Raw genomic sequence first — 24,694 nt, forward strand, 5'->3', positions numbered from 1 at the left:
CGCTAGTCTGTTGGCAGTTACCATAGTAACCAGGAACAACTTCTTTTAACTGGGAGATGGACACTTAACTCTAAGTTTTTGCTTTATTTTTGGAAGGCAGGATGCAGTCCTATGCTTTGTGAAGACTGCCTGCCGAACTGCAGACCATAACCTGTGTTTGAGTGTGGATAATTTTTGCATGTGCGTGGACACATAAATATTAATACAAAGCCATAAGAGACACCAGTCATAGCTCATTTTTTAACTAAATTGCTTTCTGACAGAGACATGTGAAATTAATTGAGTTGCAATCAATATCCAAAAGATAGATTCAGCACAGGGCTACTTTTCACTACGGTTTTTAAGAAAAAGGGAAAAAAGAAAAAAAAAAAAACTTATGGAAGCTTTTCCTTCCTTAAAGGATTGAAAGATGCTTGACGATCGTGACTCCTGCAAACGTGTTTCATTCGGAGAAGAAGAATGGGTTGTCCTTAGTGAAACCACTGCTAATATTAACGTGACTCTGGGTAGCTTGGATGAGAGGGTGGGTGGGAGAAGTCACATAGGGTTAATCCACAACAAATAAACATAGAGAGCCAGTCTGAAATGTAGCTGAATCTGATAGCCCCCCATGTCCAGTCCGGATCTGCAGATGCAGAGGGTGAGTTCGGTGAAGTAATTTGGCGCTTGCAAAGTGCACTTTGAAATTGACAGCTTTATAATGTAGAATGATTGAAAGACTTTGAAATTCCAGGCAAAGTCATAAAATATATTCCTGCTTTAATATATATATATATATATATATATATATATATATATATATATATATATATATTTCTGCTCAAATCTATCATGGCATTTTAAGGAGTGCTGACTCCATAAATTTTGACTTTTATCAACAGCACTTCAATAATGTTCAGAAAATAAACTCACAGGGAAACCTCGGGTGTTCAATTAGTGTTAAACGTTTTAGGGCAGAAACTAAGATAATGAAATTATGAGGACAACGGCAGCTTAGCGTTTTGTGGCTCCCGAGAGATTTATGCATTCCAATATCACCTCCAGCTACACAGATGGCATCATAAAAAAGAATGGATCCCTGACAGGGGAGCGCAGGGCGGGAATCAGGCTGTACTTATCTTAATACTAGTTCTTTGTCTTAACTGAAATACTTAGAAAGATGGACAGAAAGACAGACAGAATCTCCTCCTCCTCCTCCCCTACTCATTCTTACCACAAAAGCAGGCTTCTTCCCAAACCCCACCATTATTAGTCAAATGTTTGAATGTTTGAATAGAATACAGCTCTTTCACAAGATTCATCTCTTTGTGGGAAATTGCACTAGGTTCACAGGGAGTCCTGTGGGAACTGCTGTTCTAAAGAAGTCACCAGTGAAACACCTGGCCTCTGAACTAATAAGAGTCGAAGCCTTTCTTCAGGATTTCAGCAGGAGGCAGGAGCTGAATCAATGGAGGTACCAGTCTCTCCGCCAGAGGCATCTGGTGTCCTCTCATCCTGCTATGCAAGTCCTGGCATGTGCACAGTCTTTTGAGAGTGGGGGATGGAATGAAGACATCTTGTGGGTCTTTCAGGGTTCCCTGTAGGGCTCCTTAGCTTGGGGGCTTGCTAGGAAAATTGGAAAGACCTCCGATCCTTTCCCACATCTGTATTTCATGCCATGCCCCTGCCTCTGGCAGTCTGCAGAAATAAAAGGACATGGGGGGCTGTAAGTCAGCTCATTGTTAGTGGGCACTTCAGACTCTATAGGTTCTAAATGAATGTTTGGAAATATTAGACAGCTTTTCTTTATAAGGCTGAGTTACTTACTTCCCAAAGGGGGGCAGAGACGCTAAGCTAAAGCATTGTCATGATTTCAGAAGCGTAATCCTGGGGTGAAATCATTTCTTTATTTTAATAACCTTCTTGAATGTTTCATTTCTCCTCTAAATAACTGAATAGCTACTTAGGCTGGGTACCTAATTGTACATTGATACATGTACTTCCTAATCCCAGGATAAACTCTTACTTGTTAGTAGAAGAATGAGTATGGTGGTAGTGGTGGTGGTGGTGACAGTGGTGGTGATGGTTTAGTGGCATGTTGGTGATGATGATGTGGTGGTGATGGTTGTGTGGTGGTGTGGTAGTGGTGATGTTGGTGTGGTGGTAATGGTGGTAGCAATTGGAGTCATGAAGACTTGGGTCTAGATCTTGCCTCAGTTACTTGATTTTAAAGCTGCTAACTTCTCTGAGACTTAGTGTCCCCTACAGATTAGGATGATGGATACCTCAAATAATTACTGTGAGGATTAAATATGCCTGGGAATATAGGGTACTTAGCACAGTATTTGACACATAAGAGAAGCTCAATTAAGTGACGTGATTATGTGACACGTCACTGAGAGCCAGTACATGGTGATTGCTCAGTGATTACACACTTTCATCCTCCGAGGGTTTGTGGTGGTACTTCCTGGCTTCCTCTCCTTGGTAACAAGGCACCCAGAGTCCTACTTCTAGTATCAGACTGTTGGTAGGAAGGGACATACAATTTCAAACCTGAAAAGTACCTCAAAGGTCCATTTGACTTCTAAGGTAGGAAAGCTGACATTAAGGCCTACCCTTTATGGAGCCCCTACTCTGCATCAGGGAAGTTAGAAGTATTGTGTATCACGTTAGTGTTACAGCAGCTGAAGTTGTTTTCACTTTACCCTGGTTTTACAGAGTAGGAAACTGAAATAGGTTAGTAGGCAAAACCTGAACGAACTGAGCTCTATGAGCAAACTAACCTCATTATTTCAATACCCACGGATAATTAGACCATCTTGAAGCAACTGGGGTAGCTGTCTGTCTTTTCAAACATCTCTTAAGAATTCAAAAGGCACTTTCAGTATTTAATCGTCTTCATAATTTGGAAATCTTTCCTTCAGCTAGCCTGTGTGGCTCCTCTGTTTTAATTGGTAATCCATAGAGACCAAAATAAGAAAACTTAGTGTTTATGTTCATACAAAAATTTTCAAAGACACAAACTTTAGCCCACCTGTCTGTCCTTTTAACCAGCAACATTATGCCTACTAATTCAGTTTTAGAGTAACTTTTTAAATGGAGGCCAATAATAACAAGGGTACACTCCAAGTGTCCCACAGGATAACTTTATTCTGGCCAGCAGGTGGGGCTCTAGAGTCTAAGGGGGTCCTACCCATTGTGTCCTGGACAGGGAAAAGCCAGCCCCATATTTATGCCTCCAGAGCTGTCAGTTTTTGTCCCCAGGGGGCCATAAATTCCCTAGCACTCTGAGCTGTCCGTGCGCACAGAACAGGCTCCTGCAGCCTAAGGACAGCCCTCTGACAGAAAGATGCAGGTGTTGGCAATTTGTGAGCTGGTATGCTTAAAAATGGAAAGAGACCCAAGGGACTTTGCTGGGGAGTGTGGACAGCACCTGGCATGCTGACTTATGCTGGTAGAGTGAAAGAATTTCTCCTTGGCATGGGCATTTCACATCCTTTTAGTACCTCACTGGCGTCTCGCTGAGTCCTCTTCTCTTAAGCAAGGAGAAAGACGACTCTCTACTTGAGACTCCTTGAGTTTTATGGCATATCACAATCTGCCACACTCCCTATCCTTGGTCTTGAGCAAGTTGGTGCAAAGTCTTACCCCCTTACGTTAACAATGAGCCCCACTCCCATCAAGGTTTACCGTAAAGGCTGATCAGATAAGGCTTTGGAGGTAGTGGTACCCCGTAGAGTGCCAATCAAAGAAACTGTTATCAGTTATAATACTTCTCTTTCTTTCTCCCCAAAGTACCACAAAGGAAGGCAGATAAGATGCTTGCTTCAAATAATCTTTCACACCATCAGATTAAAGAACTCCGACATTAAGAGGAGGGCTTGCTGTGTCCCTATCAGAAACACATCAACACCCTAAATGGAAGCAGGAAGTCATCGATGAGTAGTTTTTTTTTCTTGAATTGTGTCAAAAATCATCATTGATCTCAGTCTCAAAAACATTTCTGAAAGGTTACTAACATCCCTCGGTGCTTCACAACATGTCTATTCTCCTGTGCACTAATTCTAGAACTCAGAGCTACAGACGGTAAAGAGTCTGTCATTAGTTAAGTAGCCTTTTGCTGCCACATGCCAGAGCCTCTGGTAATAGCAGGCTGCACTTGTCAAAGCAAGAGCGGCATTTCCGTGTTCTTGACAGAGCATGGCTGTCAAGACTGTTCATGGACTGTTTTCTAATTAGAAACTAACAGCGAGACCTCCTAAGGATCCGTAGCCTTATCTGCTGGCATCATGTAGAGAAGACAAAAGTGAGAATGTTACTTCGCAGTGCTTGCCATGGCCAAATGCAAGAAGGGAGGGCCACTACAGAAATTAAATGGCCGTTACCCACTGAATCAAATTATGCCCAGAGGACCCATGGGCTCAGCTTCGATGGAATCTTAAGAGCATCCTGGGTCCCAGTACAGTCTTTCTGAAATAGATAAGATGGATTTCCAAGTATTATCTTAGTTTTGGTCAAGCCAAAAGGTTAGAATATACTAGTTTCTGTCTTTGCTATTTAGAGAGCGACACATAATTCTGGCTTACACTCAACACACACACACACACACGCACACACACACACACACACACACACACACACACAATCCTCCTTTCCTCATTTTACATTCATTTTGTATTCTCTGTTTTCATTCAGATCTCCTTTGGCATTTGTCACAGCAGCAATGCACATGCCAATACCTACTACACCTACACCTACACCTATGTAGCTATGTGGGTGTGCACGTCTCCTACAAAGTGACCTTCCTATCATTTCCTGTATGCAGAGTCACCAAAGTTCCCCATGCTCTCATCTTAGACGCTGCCAAAAGTTTTGTCCTCTTATGCCTTACCGTTTCCCTGGAGTTTCCCTCCATGCACACATGTTCCTCTCCTGAGGCTAATGGAAGTCATGCGTGCCTGTTATAGGGAAAAGGAAGGCTGTGAATGCTCTCTCCCAAGCACAGATCGAAGGGCTGGATGGAGAACCAAACTATCACTTTACTGTTTATTTTTATCACACCAGTTTTTATTAACCGGCTTGCATATGATGGCATGCAGGCATTTCACCAGCATGACTATGTTGATGGAGAACATGTGTATCTAATCTCCCACGCTGCACTCCATCAGCTGGGTTTGGGAAGCTGTTGGCGCCGGCAAAACTTCTAAGCTTTCCACACCGGTGCTGGATGTGGAATTGCACAAATCAGTTTTAGATTATTTGGCCCACACTAAGATTTACTCTATAAATGATGAAGATCGTAAGAGACATTTGGCTAGAAGACTCTAGATGTCCTCAAAAAGCCTCTTTTGCTGACATAATTGTGAGAGGAGCTGTTTCCAAGAGGAAACTGTAAAACACATTCATTAACCTTCCCCTCTGGTTAACTTGTTAAAACATTTTTTTTCTCACCCCTTCTCCATCCCTCCAGACAAGCTCAAGTAAATAAGAATGGACTTTTTGTAGCAAGAGAAAAATTATTCTCAACATCGTCTCAAGGACATAGATTATTAGATAATTTAACTAGTTCAGGAAAGTCACTAATTGTTAGGTTGCCAAGCACTTACATCCCATAATTCTACTACTATTCAAGTTGCTAAAGATACTTTGCATGCTGCTTTCTGAGGAGACCCTTAAAGGGCTTCACACAATATGGAAAGAGATCTCATTATAGTCAGATGGGAGTTGTTTGTATTTCCATCTCAATGTATGATTAAATATGATTAAAGATACCATATTATAATAAGGAAACATTGGAAAGCCACCCTGGGGGAAACCGTAGATGATGGATTCATTAGCTTGAACATGGGGAGTGCGTGCAGCTGCTAAGATGAAGTCAAGGAGGAGAAAATGAGACCGCTAGTCACTTGGGCGGCTGTCATTTTCTGAGGCAAACTCCTCATTTGTAACCGAGCCTGCAGACGGGGTGCGATGGAGTCGCTTCAGTGGAAAAAACCAGAGAGCATCAATGTCATATACTTAGAAATGAACCTGGGGCCACTAGCAGAAGAACAGCTTAAAATCAATGCTCCAGGACCGAGAGACAGAGACCATGGACTGGTGGGCATACACACTAGTGGTACAGCAACCATTTGTGGAAGGTTTAGTTTATGTAAGGTATCTTACACCAGCTTATTTAAAAACTCCCAGGTAGATATGGTTAGCTAGAATCTCTTTGTTCTAGGTGGGAAAGCTGAAGCTTGGAAAAGGTACAAAACCCTGGTCCAAAGTCCGAGAGTGAAGAGCTGCCATGCGTAGCTGATTTAAGTACAGACTAGTTGATTTTAGGACTCCTTGTACAAAGGAATGAAAAATTGAGTCAAAATGGTGAAAGAACACTATGGATTTGGGCTTAAGAAATAGGTTTTATTAAGAAATAAGTTCTATAAAGGACCACAAACAATAACAGAAAGGTGACAATATCTGAATATCGTAATCATGTGTTTGGCACGTCTGTGTGAAAGAGGCCGGGTGAGACTCTGAGAATTAAAGCCAGGTGCCTTCAGCTGAACCGCTTCAGTGCCTGGCACTGCACAGCCTTCCTGCACACTTTCTGTCTGCATGACTATGCAGAACGGGCGTTTTGAGATCTAAAGTTAAAAAGAGGCAGAGTCAGAATCCAAGAGCTCTCAGACTTTGACTGGGTGGCTTTGCAAACAACTCCAACAGGAATACCTTGGGATGTGGAACCAGTGGCCAGAGTAAACAGCAGAGTTAAGACCACACGAATGCTTTAGGAAGAAAATTATCCTTCTTTGTCTTCTTGCCAAGGGATCAAGGCAAGGTTAGGAGGCTCTTCAGACCCAGATGACAGGTGATTGCAAAGGCTAAGTCCTCTGAGCATTCTTTTTGGCTCGGCTACCCTCACTTGCCTGCTGTCTTCCTCTTTTCCCAAAGCTTTTGTGCTATTTCTACAATGGTGTCTCGAAGAGTTATCTCTTTAGAGATGTCTTGATTGCTCTTTTGCCTGCATGATGTCAACTTACAAAGAATATATAATATAAAACATTTAGCAAACATCTCAAAATTTCCACATGCAAAACTGGAATCTCTATTCTAACACCTTCCACCTCAATCCTCTCCCATCTAGAGTCTCCCGGTTTCAATAAATTGGGTTAATGTCCATGCAATTGCTCATCTTATAAGTGCAGGCAGCAACATTACTTCTTTACCTCCCCGTACTCCAGTCTGTCAGTAAGCCCAGTGAGATGTCTTCTAAATACTTCACATCAGTCCTTCCCAAGCTCATTTCCTATTGAAATCAATCACCCAGGGAAAAGTTTTTCAAGGCTATGCTGTGTCCTATCCTCCGTGATTATGATCTAATTGAATTTTAAGAGTGCTTATAGCTGTAGGCAAGTTTGAGGACCATTGACATAGCTTGAGTCACATTACCATGCCTCTCCATCACTCCTGCTTGGATGACTGCAGTACCTCTTAAGTGATTGCTGACACGTTTTTCTTTCACTCTTTCCCTCCACCATCCATTTTCTGTACAGTTGATAAAGTGACCTATTCCAAATGTGGGTCATGGCAAGCAGGATCCACCATCCTATGCAGAACACTCCAGGCCTTCATGATTCTGTAGATGAAACTTTATTGTTTCTTTTTCACCAGTTCTCTTCAGTTCTTTTCCATTCCTGCCGTGCTGTAACTACACCAGCCTTGTATGTGGGTTCTTTGACGTGCCAAGATGGTTTCCATCTCAGAGCTTTGGTATCTGTTGTCGCTTTTGCAGGAAGCCTCTTCCTACTGCGGTCTCCTGACTCTTTATGTATCAGCTTGAATGTCATTTCTTCAAGGCAGTCTTAGATAAAATAGTGTACACTTCTTCACTCACTGTCAGATTTTCCAATTTGTTTTCACTATCTTATTGAGTTTATGTATTTGTTTGTTTGGTATATAATTTCACCTGCTAGATCAAAATATTGGTAGAAGAACTCTTGTTTCTTTTTCTTATTTCTGTACTGTCAGTATGTAGAATGGTTCCTGCCCAAAGTGGTTTCTTGTTAAATCCATGTTGACTACCTGATCATTGAATGATCAAATACATTATTCAGAAAGATAGCTTTGTCCAGGAGTCTTTGGAATATTCAATATTCACACACTGTATGTAGGAGAAGGCCAAGGCAAAAACCTAAAATTCACATCTGGTTTCTATGTTTTCTTTGTATTTAGGAAAATAGAGGATCACGAATTAGACTTAGAAGGCAGCACAATAACCAAGATGTAGGGTGGATTAATCAGAGTACCCTAGTTCCTGCTGGGATAGCAAGCAGCACCAGAACCTGTAATGCCTAACAACAAGCAAGAGCTGGCTTCTCATTCATACAATGAATGCTGGGGTCTGGGAAACCCCAAAGTTGTCTTTTTTTTTTATATACAAGTCTAACATTCTGAGTTAGAACAGCTCTTCTGTCAATGTAGCCACAAAGGTGAAGGCAGACAATTAGATCAGCAATTCTTACATATTTTTCTACATATTAGCTGCTCAAAACAAGTCACATGATTCCTAGAAGAGAGAAAGGAATAGTAAATCTTCTTGAGAAAGTATACGTGTTTGCTACAGAAGGTTCTGGTCAAAATGGGATGAGGAGAAAAGAACTCAGAACATTTTTAGTTTATGAATGTGGTGAAATGCTGCAGTCCCCATTTCTGGTCAATATTTGAGATGCCATTCTGAAACTGTATTTATGGAGCCAGGTATGCATGACAGAAAGAAGACTCTCCTGGAGAAATCGGATTTGACAGTAGTCATCCTGTACATTTGCTGATTAGTTTTCATGGTCTTGGGTCAAGAGCTATTAAAGCACCAAGACCATAATGCCCAATCCTTCTGAGACAATCTTCAAGTTGGCCTTCCCGAGGGAAGACCTTAGAATTCTCTAGATCTAGAGATCCATGTGGTATGTGTAGGTTTAATGCTGAAAGCTTTTCAAATAATGTACATTTGTATATCAAAACAACAAAAACAAAATCCAAGTAGATGCTTGTCTTCTCAAAAATAGTTCCGGACCTTAGCGGCCTTAAAGTGACGTCAGCGTAGTGCCTTTCATTGGGATCTCCCTGGATCCATCGGTTGGTTGCACCAGGTACAGCTGAGCGGTGTGCCACATACCGGTTGTTAGAGCTTTGTTTGAAGACTGAACTTCCTGTCATCTTGTCCCAGGCACAATTCAGCTCAGTAACTTTGATCTTTCAACTCCTTCGAAGCAATTTCATAGGTTGCTTCCTGCCTCAGTTTATAGTTTAATATCAAAATAAACAAAAAGAAAATACCTTGTCTGCAAATGTTAACCCTGAGATCCTTGGGTTGTGTTTTAATCTAAGTATATGACTTGGAATAATGAATCTTGAAAAGAAATTCATATTTTCTGACTTCCTGAAAGGCTGTGTGTGAAGTTTCTCTGTGTTGCTAAACTCACACAATGAAACTATCAGAGAGAAAAAACATTAGAGATACTTTCAAGATAAACCAAATGGATTCTTGTCAGGCTTCTTCAAGAATAAAAAAGATCCTAGGTCTTCGTGCGTAAAAAAGAGAAGAAAGTAGTGGCTGTGATCGTTTCAGGATTATCAAGTGCTGTGTGAGTGCCATGAGCAGTTTTGGTCACTGGAATGCCGCTGACTCCGTTATTTCAGTTGCTTGCACAGTGCTGCCTGGAAAAGGAACAGTTTCAAGGGCCCAACCTTCACCTCAGGATCATGTCTCTCATCAAGCAAGATGTGCTCTCCTGGACCACTCAACATTTATTTTTGAACCTTTCAATAGTTAGGTTGAGCTGTGATGTTTAGACTATTCTGGGATGCCTCTGTATCTTTCCTAGGTCTTCCACAGAAACATCAAACCCTGTAGAATGCTCCTTCTGGAATAGAGCCTATAAATTCCTATCGTCTATCACAGTGAGCTGTGACCTATTGCTCTCACGATCTTTCTTCTAGAGCATTATTTAATTCATTACAGAACCCATAGATGAATGAATACAGATATTGATAATTTTGGACTTCTCAATATGATATGTCTATTTATTTTGGGATTACTAACAGAAGTGTTACAGTCACATTCAGGCTGGTAGACCATCTGAATGACTTTCCTTGTTCTCAGTAGCTCAGTTCTCACTAGCCTCTTTTTTTTTTTTTCTTTCTTCTTTTATTAACTTGAGTATTTCTTATTTACATTTCGAATGTTATTCCCCTTCCTGGTTTCCAGGCAAACATCCCCCTAATCCCCCCTCCCCTTCTTTATAGGTGTTCCCCTCCCCCTCCTCCCCCCATTGCCGCCCTCCCCCCAACAATCACGTTCACTGGGGGTTCAGTCTTAGCAGGACCAAGGGCTTCCCCTCCACTGGTGATCTTACTAGAATATTCATTGCTACCTATGAGGTCAGAGTCCAGGGTCAGTCCATGTATAGTCTTTAGGTAGTAGCTTAGTCCCTGGAAACTCTAGTTGCTTGGCATTGTTGTTCATAAGGGGTCACGAGCCCCTTCAAGCTCTTCCAGTTCTTTCTCTGATTCCTTTAACGGGAGTCCTGTTCTCAGTTCAGTGGTTTACTGCTGGCATTCACCTCTGTATTTACTGTATTCTGGCTGTCTCACTAGCCTCTTAATGCTTATGTATTTTTACATGCAATTGTTTGTGTGGCTCTGTGAATCATAGTATGCATGTACTCTTATGTCTCTCTTATCACAGCGTTCTGAAAAGGCTAACTGTATTTATTTTAAAAATCATATTGGTGCTGCAGGGTTTCAAGCACAACATGCATGGGTTCCCAGATTATCACTTTTTTTGTTGAAATGAAACATGTATAATCTGCAAAAATGAATGTGAGCACATGCTAACATCTAGTTTCTGGGCATATATTCACTTCCTAATAGCTAATTCATTTTTAGAAAAACATAGGGCCTTTGTACAAGTTCATTTGTTTTATGATACACAATTCAATTAAAAATGAATAGTTGAGAAAATTAGAGTAGGAGGAAGTAAAGCTGGTTTGGACTGGGGTGGGGATAATACCATTATAGAGGTTGGGACCCAAAAATTGAAGTCCTGGGGGCCTGCTTTTACACTTAAAGTTCTTTAATAGACAATGCATAAAGCATAATTCAATGTTCCTACTCCTTCTAAGATAAACGGATGCTCAGGAGTGGCCCAGTCCTTTCTGTAGTGGAAACCTAGGGAGAATTTATCATGTAAGTCCTTGATGCCACATGACTTTGTAATCTAGTGGGTAAAACCTTGAACAACATCTCTACAGAAAGCAAAATGAGCTTTTCAGGAGAGTTTCTGAGAATCTCTCTCAGTCAATGCAGATGACATTGAACTCAATGGAAAAGCAGTTCAACGGGACCAATGGGATGAGGTCAGAGGGACAGAACTCTGCCATGTATCTTAATCTTTAGACAGACTTTTTAGAGAGTCAGAGGTGTGGGTAGACATTGGGATACCTCTATATTCCTTTCAATCAAGATCTGGAAAACTATTGCCTGGCACCAAGTTCAAGACCATGCTGTCATTGATGTGGACCATGTCCTCAGGAGCCACCAACTTCAGGATCTCTGGAAATGTAAAAAGTATGGAAGTCTCAGACTGGGAGGTTCTAAGAAACTTGCTGGCTAGTGAATGGTCTCTGGTATCAACTATAACATACCACTCAATATAATTTCTGGCTGCATAAAGAAAATTCAATACACAAAAGAAAATTTAATAAGAGTATCCACTGGAAACCTTTAAAACTCTTTATTGTTTGAAGATACACTATGTGTACTGAAAATTATAACTATAGTAGATTATTTTCTAAAATATAGATTGTGGGACCGCCAGAAGCCAATGAATGAAAATATGACAGAGAAGGGGCAAAGATTTCCACAGATGCAGTGTGTGTGCGGTGGAGAGAGGCAGAACTAGAGCTGTGATGGCAGAGAGAGGTGTGAGAGAGGACTGAAGTCAACAGTGGGTTGTCCAGTGGGGTCCTCGGGGTGTTGTGCCTGGAGCTTACACAGATGCAGACTCAACCCCCACTCCAACCCCAACACATCGCACAATCGCCCTTGCTCTGAGCAATGAAGGGAAGGAATGCTTCCTGGATTGGACCTCCTCGAAGGTCAAAATGTGTGGGGCAGTGGCCATAACGAGACCAGAGGATTAGGTTGATGGTCATGGACCACGGTGTTGCTGGGAGCCGGAGCCATATCGATCTGATCTGAGTGGCCCGTGTGGCTACCGGTAGCCATGAAGCCTGGGTCTGTCCTGCCCCTGGGGGCAATATCTGGGTCCAAGGCACTCCTGTTGCCAGCATCTGTGTTGATGTTTGTGTCCTGTGTTACCACCGAAGACCAAGCAGATATCCATAATCTATGCTGGGTTCACAGTCCTACCACAGTCAAGGGCCAAGTGTGTGGTCAGTGTTGTTGCCAGAAACCACAAGGAAGATGAGGATCTGAGCTTTGGTTGATTTTAAAGAGCAAAGAACCTACTTTGATGTGATATCTATGGTGGCAGAAACACAGTTGAGAAAGGAAAATGAAGGGATTCTGTGACAACCCCTATCCCCGACCAACCCCCACCCCACAAAAATCTAACTGCCTAAAAAGGAAACTATCAAAGAGCAAGACAATAAGGATGCTGAAGTGTAGCTCTCCACAACTGATGGCTTCTGGTGTGGATGTAGGTGAGGGACTCAGTTTTCTTTAGAGGCAGGCCAGTAGGAGTATATGGACAACACAAATTGGCCCCATTTATTTAATAATAATATTATTATTATTATTATTATTATTGTTGTTGTTGTTGTTACTGGGGAGGTGTCACAAGGGCAGGGGGATCTGACATTGAAGGACTGGAAAGTGAATGTGATCGGGGTGTATGATGTGAAATTCCCAAAGAGTCAATAAGAATATTATTTTGAAAAGATACAGATTTTAAGAAAAACCTGAAAAATGCTTGCAAGTCAATGACTGAAGTCTATAAACAAATGCTGAGATCAGAATGACTTCATTGAAAGATGAATTCAGAGAGTTCAGAGTCAGTAGATTCACAATAGAAACCCAAAGATTCATAATTAATTACATGATCTAATCTCAGAAACAGTGACCTGGAAAGAAAGAATGTTTTCTTCTGCTCAGAGATACGGAGCACTTGGAGCGTACACAACAGCAGGGTACTCAGTAATGTAAAAGAGAGATCTGGGGTAAGTGTGTGTGGGGGTGGGGGTGGTGGGGGTGGGGGTGGGGGTGTTTGGAGGCTACGTAAAGAATTCAGCCACTGGTAGCGTACTGGCTTTGTATACAACATGTAAGGAAGCTGACTGAGCAGGCCAATAGGTTTCCTGACAGTAGGAAGAGCACTGGTGTCATACTGGCTTTCCCGAAACTATAAAGCCCTTCCGTTGCACTTAGAATTCATATCTTTTGTCAGATGGCACCACAGCGAGCTAATGTGGTGGCATGTTCTAAGGCATTCATTTTTTTCCCTTTCTCTGTAAAGAGTGGGGAAAGTGGGTTTTTGTAATTAATAGGCACTTACCCTTCCTTCGTCATATTGTCAGCTTCAGTTGGCTTCTCTCTTGCCATTAACATGTCTAATGCATATGTCAAGAGGAAGCCTGACATGCTAGTGGCAAACAGAATATTATGTGAAGGCGGCAATGTGTTAAAACAATTGAGCGAGCGAGCACTAAAGTTTGCTGCTCGGGCCATATGCTGCAGTGTTTAATTTCCCGTAGTGGAGAAACATGGTTGTCAGAGAAAAAGATGATGAATACATTTACTTTGGGCGACTTATTACAATGAAGAATGACTTTCCAGAGGAAGGGAACATGAGAATTAGGCGTGCATGCAGAGCATATGGGAGACATTCAGACACAGGCAAGGATGGCAGGACTTTCCAATGAAAGACATTTAATCAACGCATGCGGCTCGTGTTGACATATGGAAGTGAGAAATGGGTTTTGATTTGGAAGACAGGAAGAAGGTTAACACTAGTACAGGTGGTTACGGAATGATTGATACCTGGAGTAACTAACAGAGAAAGAAAATGTAACTCTTTCAGCTGGGCAACAGACTCCAGAGAACAATGTAATTTAGAAAAATACAGAACAGAAACCGATCTAGTGGAGGTCACCTGTACAAGAAGAGATGACAGGCAGAACGAGCTGATGATCCAGTAGCATGATCTAATCATCTGATGATGGTGGATGCTGGGGGGTGGAGCTGCGAGCAGAGACCATGTGGACGAGTGCCCTGGGGGCAAGTCAGAGAGAGCTTTGGCTGGGGGAATACACGATATACACCCAAGGGGGGAATGGCAGCTAATGCTTTTCCCAGGCTGATGTTGATACAACTTCTACTTGTTCCCTGGGAGCAAATGTTGAGCATCCAGATTCCACGTGGAACTAGACAGATGTTATCGTTTGAGGGCACCAAAGTTCTACAAGAGACAAGAAACACAATCCAAATGTGTATTTGCTTACCTACAACCTGATGGTCTAGGTAGGTCTGAATAATCACTTTCTTTTTCTCTTGGTTCCCTAATTACATAGGTTAGAGATCTATAAATTACTTTTGTCTGATGGCATTTAATCTTACCCTTCCAGGGGCAAAGGTCACCGAACCCACTTGTGATTGAGTATTTCTTGCCTTTTCTACTCGTTTTCAATTACCTGGTCAGGGAGATGTCAGGAGAGGTGAGATTGATCATTACAAAGATGTGACAACCAGATCATACTCGAAACTCCAAAAAGGCCTATACTCAAGAAATCCTGTGTTCATGAGGATAGCATGCTTAACGGGTGCCTTGGAATGGTTCACTTGTAACGTGATTAGGTTAATGGGTTTAACAGTCGAAGACAGAATATTGTTCTTTTCTGAACTAAAAGCACATGCTGGATACTTGAAGTGTTGACTTAGCTAAAAGATATACTTTTAAAAACGGGTGAACTTTCCGTGGGTCAAAGGAGTTAAGGACTCTCTAAACTGTGCACTGAAGTAAATTCTAAATACAGATGCTCTGCTCCCTTGATGCTATTGGTGGGGGGGGAAGTGTACAGAGGTGACAGAGGACATTCGGGGGCTACTGACAGTGGAGTGTGAGCATTTTGAAATTCAGGTGTTGGCCCGGGCACGGTGGTGCACACCTTCACAATACTTAGGAGGCAAGAAGCAGGCAGACCTCTGAGTTCAAGGCCAGCCTGGTCTTCATCATATCTAGAACACGCAGGGCTACATAGAAAGACCATATCTCAAGAAACCAAAAATAAGTGGTAAATTAAATACATAATAGTAATAATAAGAGGTAAATAAATTCTGGTATTTGTCTACAAGTCAGAGAGGCCTGTCTGATTTTGCATTTTACCTCTTTGTGTGCTTTAGTACTTGCATTTTTCTGAAGCTTAAGATTTCGCTAGGGAGAGTTGGGAGTTACAGGTGGTATTGATTCAATTCTCAGAGTGAGTTAAATTGATCTAACATAAATCATCCTTGAAACCAAGAGGGAGAGGGAGGGAGAGAGGGAGGGAGGGAGGGAGGGAGGGAGGGAGGGAGAGGTCGAAAGGAGGATAATTAAATTTAGCTACCAAGTTTCCCGTAGAGGGGTCTTCACTAGCATGAACAGATAGTGCCTCAGTTTCCTCCATGGGACAATGAGGAAAACAGCCGCCGTTCTCATCAAAGGCTGTGAAACTCAATTGCTGCTTGATATCTACTTGACAATCTTCACACAAAAGGTGCAATGGATGTGACATGAAGTGCTAACATCCAATATCACACAGGTGTCACTCTCTCTCCTGTTCCAAGTGTCTGTCTCTGCTGCTGTCAAGAAGTAAGCCTTTTGACCTGCTGCCCTGAGCTCCTTGGTTAACCTAATATCTAAAAAAAAAATCACACTTGCAGTCTTAAGTGACAATGGGCCTAAATCTGCTATCACACTTCTTTAACAGGACTTAAATCTTATTTATATCTGGATGTGGGCTGTCCTCTCAGGATTTGGATGAATGGTACAGAAAAAATGCAGGCCAAAATCATAACCATTTAAGTAATGAGAATAGGTTTGTTTTGAAGACGGGCAATACAAGCTTCCTAAGTAGCACGGGCAAACCATCATCATTGTTCAAAGTGCACAGACTTTGTTCATATCTGATGTGCTTACGGAAAACTAACGTCAGCTCGGTGCTTCCGGAGAACAAAGCAGAAACCGTGGAGAGCTGGCAAGTCGTCTGAGAGAAGTAACAGGCCAGTAGGTTGCACCTGATTTTGTGCTTTTCAAGAAATCTGGAGACAGAAATCTTTATATGCACTTCCCTAAGCTTAAGTATTAGTGTCAGTGGAAAACTGATATTGTTTATGAAACAAAACATATATGCATATCGCATGTCATTGCCGAGAGCATCCCCTTCTCCTGAATCATCACCAAAACTCTTCTGTTGGCTACAGCAATCTTCCCTTTATTTCAGTAATAAAACTTCTTGGAGACTGACTGTGTGCCCACACAGTCACGGGTACAGAATATGAGCAGCACAGGCCCCATCCTTGAGCTTGTCACAAGCTAGGAAGCAAGATCAGAGAAATTCTCTGATGCTACAAAATAAGAAAGAAGGACGTAAGCGTCAAAACAGCCACATGAACCAAGTTTCATCAGGCACCGAGGAAGGGGGAACATGCATGGTTGTGGGTTCCAGGGAAGATGGCTTCCAAGAGCACATACCCCAAATTAGCCACAAGGTATGTGTGTGGAGACAGGGGGGCGGGTGTTGATTGAGAAGGAAGCTAGAGTGTGGCATTTTTGGTGACAGCTGAGTAAAGGTTTGGATGTGGGAGAAGCTGGGGCATGTTTAAATATGTGTACTCAGGTAGGTTTGTCTGTGGTCTTAAGGCTGAGCAAAGCAGTGAGCTCTGAATGGTACAGTGGGGTACCTGGTAGTTTAATAAATGAGGACATTGAGGAGGGCAAACCAGTCAGGCACAGAGCTTACCAGCTCTGTTCTATCTGAGCCTTTCTACCTGTCGATAATGAAGATGTCGTTCATGCATGATAACTGTGTAGACAGGTCATGAGCTAGCCTGCGTGGCCATGGAGGTCTATGCAGTAGGGTTTCATTTCTACCCTTGAGTGAAGTCTAGAATTAGGATTGTCTTCTTAAGTCTTGCATTCATGGTGCCCTGGACTTCTGCTCTGTCTATGAGATGGTACCTTCTCCTATGTTCTTGATGCATACCCAGTGATGGGAAGGTATTCAGCTTTGGACCCCAAAGTGACTGCTTAGAGCTCTAACCAAGGTTTCTCTGTGCTTACTGACTTTCAGGATAGAGTGTGGGATGGATGCATTGTGCTCTGACTGAGCTCAGAAGCTAGATGACAACTGTCCAGTCTCTGTGGATTCCTCATGTCCAGTGATGGAGCCTTTAGCACCAAGGTTACCTAAGGCTGAGATTTTAAGACTGAGACCCTCTCATTCTTGCAGTCTGCTGTGTCAGTGACAAGCTATTCTCTTTGAAGTTATATACTTTAGTTCAACATATTCTCCTCTTTCTGCTAGCTTTCACATTTTAAATTCATTGAAAAAATATGAAAATATAATGCTGTAGTTCTGCGGGATGTATTTGAAATGCTTAGTGGTTGGCAAATGGTTGACAAGGGCCAGCAGGAGCTGTACTGGACAATGCAGCTACAGACATTCCAACCATTGTGGAAGGCTCTATAGGACAATCATGAAAGCACTGATGGTTTGTTTGTTAGTTAGCTTGATTTTGAGTGGATTAAGCCTTGAAATATTCTGCCTTTGCTGGCACATGCCTTTGATCCTAGCAACTAGGAGGCAGAGGCAGGCAGATCTCTTGAGTTCAAGGCCAGCCTGAACTACAGAGTGAGTTCCAGGACAGCCAAAGCTACACAGAGAAACCTGTTTCAAAATACACTGCTTTTGTTACAGATAGCCACCTACCCAACACAGAATCACAAATGCACATAGACGTGATGTGACTTCTCCATAGAATACCACCTGCCTGGCACCAGGAAGGAGAGGAAAGGAGGAAGAGAATGCTATTCCAGGTGCTAGAATGACCATGGAATAAATATTTGATTTGAATAATTCATCACCACGGAATGCAAACCAATACAACTAGGGAGAAAACAGAAAGGAATAAAAGGTCCTGTGCCACACTTTCCCAGAGCATTGATGAGGGCATCAGAAATAAACCATGAGAAAGTACTGTAGCCCTGGATAAGTGTGAGCAAGGACCATAACTGCGAGATTCACATTACGTTGGGTTATGCAAAATGTAACTTTAAGTTCATGTATTTGTATGCTTCTTTATATATATGTATATATTATTTATGTTTGTGTATATAATAACATTAGTATAAACAGTAAAAAAATAAATAAATAAAATCTTGTTAATTTGGTACCACACATCCTGAATTGCCTTACTCTGTTCCTTTGTGCATGTGATGAGTGTGTGGTGCATATGTGTGGTGTGTACGTTGGAACATGTAGGGACGGGTGGAAGACAGCATCACTGGACATTACCCTTTACCACTCTCCAGCTTACTGCCTTGAGACGGTCTCATTCGCACTGACCTGGAAGCACCTTTTTAGCCAGATTGCCTGGCCATCCTGCTCTCAGGAAACCCCCAGGACTGGGGTCACAACCACACACAGCTATGCCTAGTTTTTTGGGCTTATTAGCAGGGTATTGGGAATTGGAAATGAGGTGTTTCTGCTTGTAAAGCAAGAACTCTTCACCCACTGAACAATCTCCACCCTCACGAGACTCTAACAGTTAATAGTTCCGTGTAAATTCTTTCAGTTTTTCAATGTCTATTAGAAGAATATAAATCTATATTACCCGTATCCTCTTACAGTTTTTTCGCATCCCTGAATGTAACACTTCTCCAGTTAGGTTACCTTTTCTTAGCCTCACCTTCATCGCCTCTCTTTTTCTCCTGTTGAAACCCTTCTTCCCAACGTCTCCCTCGTACTCATGCCCGCTCCCCGCCCCGCCACATCCCCCTCCCCAGTACTCATTGAGTTTAATTTGGATTGCAATCCTTTCAAGGCGACGCCACTGAAGAAAATGATACCCTTCCCCAGCAAACATTAAGTCCCAGTGGTTTCACCACGAGGGGTGGGACCTCATCGACCTCCTTCCACCCGCGGTGAACTGTGAAGGGCCTCCAGCTGCCGCGAGTTCATGCGTGCAACAGCTCACATGATGTTAAAGAGCCGAGCCTGTTTTCCTCTATGGCAGAGCAGGGAGCAGGCAGCTTCCTTTCATATTGTTCTGCGTTTTGCTTCTTTTTTTCTTCACTTTACAAGATCTCTTGGACACTTCCATATTACTACAATCTGGTCACAGTTTTTATTTTTCACCTTGTATATAGTATTATGTTGTTTGAATGTATAAAAATTTTTTAATCTGTGTCTTTTAGCAACTTATTGAATTTAGGCTATTTCAAAAAAAAAATTTTTTTTTTTGGTGTTGTTCTTACTACAGCCCTGTGATGAATGCCTTCAGTGTTGTATGCCCATTCATTTATTTGCTAGTAAAACTGCCGGGGCAAAAGATAAATGCATTTGTAATTTTGATAGATTTTGTTAAATTGCTCCCCATATGGGGTTATGCTAACATAAACTCCCATAAGCTATGTATAAGAGGGTTCCTATCCTACAGTCTTTCTAGTGGAGTGTATTACCAGAGCTTTTTGGATTCTTGCCAACCTGATAGGCGAAAAATGGTATCTCAATATAGTTCTAATTTGCATTTCTTTTATTATGAGCAAAGCTGAGCTCTCTCCAAATGCTTGAGAGACTTTTGTGTTTCATTTTGTATGAATTGAGTGTTTAAGTCTTTTGTCCACTTTTGTCCACTTAAAAAAAAATTTTCCGTTAGCTTGTTGAGTTCTTATTTCTCTATGTGTGGGAGGTTTTACATCATTTTACATATGAGTTGCAATGTTTTTTAATTTGTACATTTCCTATATTTGATTTTGCTTGTATGGCTGCGGGCGTGAGTATGTACACACCTGTGTATGTGCATTTGCGTGTGATGTGCATGTATTTATCATATAAAGGCTTTTATTGTTATGAACTCATATTCTTTAACATTTCCTTTGATAGATTCTAAATTTTGAACGAGAGCTTAGAAAACCTTCTCCAGGATTAAAACTATATTATGTTCTTTTCACACTTTAGTGTTTATATTTCTATTATCTAGATTTTTGATCCACTTAAAATCGATGATTGCATGGAATGGGAGCTACGGAGCCAGTTTATTTTTTCCCCAGATGTCTACCCTTTTGTCCCAACACCATTTGTCAAATAGCTCTGCCTTCCTTCTCTGGCTTGAAGGGCTCATTTTAGCATGTGCGGCTTTCTGGGATTCACACTATTGAACAGAGTCTGATCAGCATTTTATTTTGGCTGTTTTTTTTTTTTTTTTTTAAAAACCTATTAGAGTTGATTGTGGGTCAGAGAAGATCTTCTGAGTCTTCTAGTTTGGCCAAAGATCTCAGACAATGATCTTTCTGTGGCTCCAAAAGGCCCGAGAAAGAATGGCAGTGTTCTGTCCATATACCAGCAGGAAGGTTTAAGATCTCTGGAGTCATGGTTCTTGGACTCCAGATTGGGGTAGGAGCAGAGGTTATGTGCCTCCGTAAAGGCACAAATTACAGATGAGAGTGGCAATGGCTCAAACATGTACCCCCACTCCCAAATTCATGTCTTGGAAACCTGACCCTCACTGCAGCACTGTTGAGAGACGGAACCTTTAAGAGGGCATTGCCTTCATGAATGAGGTAACACTGGAGTGGGATCCTTGAAAAAACATAAATTCAGCCTGCCTCACTCCATCTGCTACCTTCGGCCATGAGATGACTGAGAGGGTCCTTGATGACTTCCTACCTGCCTAGAACTACAAGGTCTGCTCCATATTCATTGCCCCATTTGAGTCATTATGTTATAACAGCACAGCACATATTTAAAATTGCAGGGGGAAAAGGTGTTTTCGTTGTTCTTGTTTTTAATGAATAACCCTCAGGTAAACTGGTTTCCTAGGTTCTCATTTTATCTGTGAAAGGAACTGTAGTAGGTTCCCTCCGAGGAAACACTGATACCCCATGAATGCTGAACAGAAGCAATCTGATAAGAGCAATTTAGACTCTCATCACCAGGACTGGATTGCATTCCGTACTTGGTTCATCTCCACTACATAAATCGTGCCCTTTGGTGAGGTCAGTGCTGGGGCTCTGCGTGTAAATCTGAATCTCAAGACTGACCACTTACGTGGTTATTAGAAGGTAGGGCCCAGACACAAGAAGATTTATGACGTAGCGAGAGACTTTCAAGAGAGAAGGCATGTGCGTTCTCTCCTTCTAAGCCTGTAATAATCCATCTATCTGCAAACTTTTGAACCTGTCCTATTGCCCTCCTAGAGCTTAAATAGTCTGCCATTTTCAAATGCACTATGAAAGTAGCCATACTCATTGCAAGGGCAAATTTCAAGATGACAGGATCAAAGATGGCAGAAGGACCAAACGTTGGGAAGGGTTATTTACAATCATGCCGGATAAAGAGCCTCCTGGGGGAGCATATCAAAGGCTCTGCTTGTGACATTTAAAAAAGAAAGACTCTAGCCAACTAGCAGCAGGGGGTGTTGGATCGATTGGCAAACCTTTGTTTTTTATGTAGATTATTAAAGCATCACCCATCTAAAGCATAGATCAGAGCAACATATCTAAAAATGTCTGGAAGGCAAACATATTTGGGTTTAAATAATATGCATTAAAAATACCAATAACCATCTTCCTGTATTAATCACATCACATGATTTTGTTTTTCTACAGTATGCAGATGTCTCTCCCTAAGCAAAGTAACACATTTCTATTTCAGGGCTATTAACAGTGGAACAGCTGTACACTAACAGAATTTTTAGAAATCGTAATGAAATTAAACAGCAGACAGAAGAGGGAAGAAGAAAAAGGTGCCTTCTTTTGAGCTGCGCTGGTCGGTGGCATTGCCACATTAAACATATTTTAGGTGCATGATTCATTTCTGCGGAGTCACAATAGATCTGTACGTTGTAACTAATTGGAACAAAGCCTTCAGGTTTTAAAAGGGACTCACCACATTAAGAAAACAAAATGCTTTCTCCGAAGGCTGGAGACAACCTTTTATTCCTGCGTTATTACTCTCTATTAAATGTGTAAATGATATTGTGTAGGTGAGCAGCGACTGACGATGCTCAGTGCACTCTGAGGGGTTAGAGCCATCATCGGCCACCAACCTTTGCTGAGTGAGTCTTGCTGCCAAGTGTTCAAGCAGTCAGCTCTGCCAATGAGCTCTTTACATCTCACCCTTTATTGCCAATAAGGGAGTTTTGCTTTTCAAAAGGGTATTTAAAAGCTGACACATTCATATACATATATACTTACATATCAATTTATGTGCATACACTCACACGACACACATGGAATACCAGAACACCTCGGAGATATTGCAAGCTTGGTTTCGAATGACAAAGACAAAATGAATATTATAACATAGAGAGTTAGTGAACGTTGGGACTTTCAGGTACCTATAAAATGTTTGTACCACATCACTGCCTGTTAAATGTGTGGTAACTTATAGCTGAAGAATGTACACAACATTAATGATCACTGATGCCTTTAGCCAGTTCTAATCAGACCTCTTGCCAGTGGAGAGTCTTCCATGGATGTCAACACCATGGCTGGTCAGGTGGCAGTTGCTGCAAGTTAGGGTGGCCATGAAAATTTCTTAAAATAAGGTAACAATGAGGTTTACTGCCCTGACTGACCTTTCCTTTCGAGAAAGATCTCTCGGTAGCTCGCTTATTGATTGTCAGCATTTTACCCTCAGTAGAAGTTCTTTCAAACCTGGAGTCAATCCTCTCAAGTCCTGCTGCTAAGTGCATACAACAGTCTAAATCATCGGTTGCCATGTCAACAGTGTTTACAGCATCATCACTAGGAGTAGATTACCTCTAAAACCAAAATAACAAAACAAGCCAGAAACCAAAATGCCACTCTCTCTGTTGATGGCAGGGCTCAGCCATCTCATGACACACACAACACATTCAAGCTCCACATCTGATTCTAGTTCTTTCTGGATTTCTGCTACAGCTCAAGTTCCCTCCTCCAGCACTCTCCACTGCAATTAAAGTCATCTGCAAGGGACAGCATCACCTTCGCCCAGGCTCCTATTAGTATTGGTGTTTTGCCCTCCTTTTGTAAATCATGACTCTTTATACCTGTGGTTAGAATAACAAATTATTTTTGAAAGAATCTGTCAATTTATTCTAAATAGATCCACCAGAGAAATCACTACAGAAGTTATCGATTTATGAAGTGAACTTTTCAGAGAAGTCTCAGTAGTTGACTTTAGTCTGGGCTCCCTGTGTATTTGTGTGGAAGTGAGTGTGTCTCGAAACTAGAAAGGAGCCCGTGAGAAGAGGGAATAGAAGCTTAAAGGGCGAAGGGTGGGGCGGACTGTAGAGTACATGTGATGTAAAAACGAGGGGGAAGAGATAAGTAGGGAGGGGAACAAGGAAACAGGGGTGGGTGAGTGGGGAATCAGTGGGGTAGGCCAACCAAGAGTAAACATGTATTAAAATGCTGTAAAAATGCTACTTTGAAAGCTAATATAAAACAAAATATAAAGGGAATTCAGTAAACCACATTGCAAGCAGAGGCGTTGTTATCCAGACTTGCTCCGTTTACATGGGCGGAGTAAACTTACTTCGATTCTTCAAGGCCCTGGGAGTTAGAGCCATCTGCTGCAAAGTTGGGAGTTGATGTCTTTCTAGTCCTAGATGGCTTCTTCTAATAGAAGACCCTTTCAAATCTATTGGAAAAATCTGTTTTTTTACTATGTGGCCACGGTTAATCCCAAAGATGTGAGGAGAAAGACCACTGTCCCAAAATATCCTGGCTAAATTAATTAAAACAAGCTCTTAAATTTATGTACATGGGGTGCCTTCCCCTAAGACAGGGTTCAAGTGGTCAACATTGGGCGTGAGGAAGACATGATTTTTATAGCTCAGGGGTTTCCAAATACGCTGGCAAAATAAGCTGGGTTATACGAGCAGAACATAAGCAAACCAAGGTAATTATAATGGCCTGAAACAAAAACATGACTGCAAGGCGGGCATAAGGTAGTCAGTCATAACAAGGTAGTCATAGCAACCTTTTGAAATGTTGGTACAGTTGCAAGAAGCTTACAACAACTTTTTGAAACAAAGATATTGCTGCCATTTTTAGGAATAGGCAGAATAGAACCATTTGTAGTTAAGGTTACAGGTGGGGAAGGTTCAAGCCTTGAGAAGTTGATTTAATCATAAACCTAGTTTGTCTTTACCATGCAATGGCTTTCACGCCTAGGACAGAGGCAAGCTGGTTCATCAGCCACCATCCTCAATCTTCAGCCGAATCTTCTGGGACACTGGCTGCAGTTCTGCACCAGCACTGGCTACTTCACCTTGCCCCTCACGTTATGGAGACAGTGTCTTTCCTTAAATTTCACAAACCAAGCGCTGCTGGCTCCTCTTCTGTGGCTTCCTTTCTGTGCTGGTTTTGGAACTGAGAAGACTTAGGCCCTTGGCTTAAAAGAACATGGCTGATCTGACCCATTCAGGTTGCTAAGCCTTTCCTGTATCAACTACACATTTGTTTAAC

Source organism: Rattus rattus, chromosome 4 (assembly GCF_011064425.1).
Source record: "Rattus rattus isolate New Zealand chromosome 4, Rrattus_CSIRO_v1, whole genome shotgun sequence".
Lineage (NCBI taxonomy): Eukaryota > Metazoa > Chordata > Mammalia > Rodentia > Muridae > Rattus > Rattus rattus.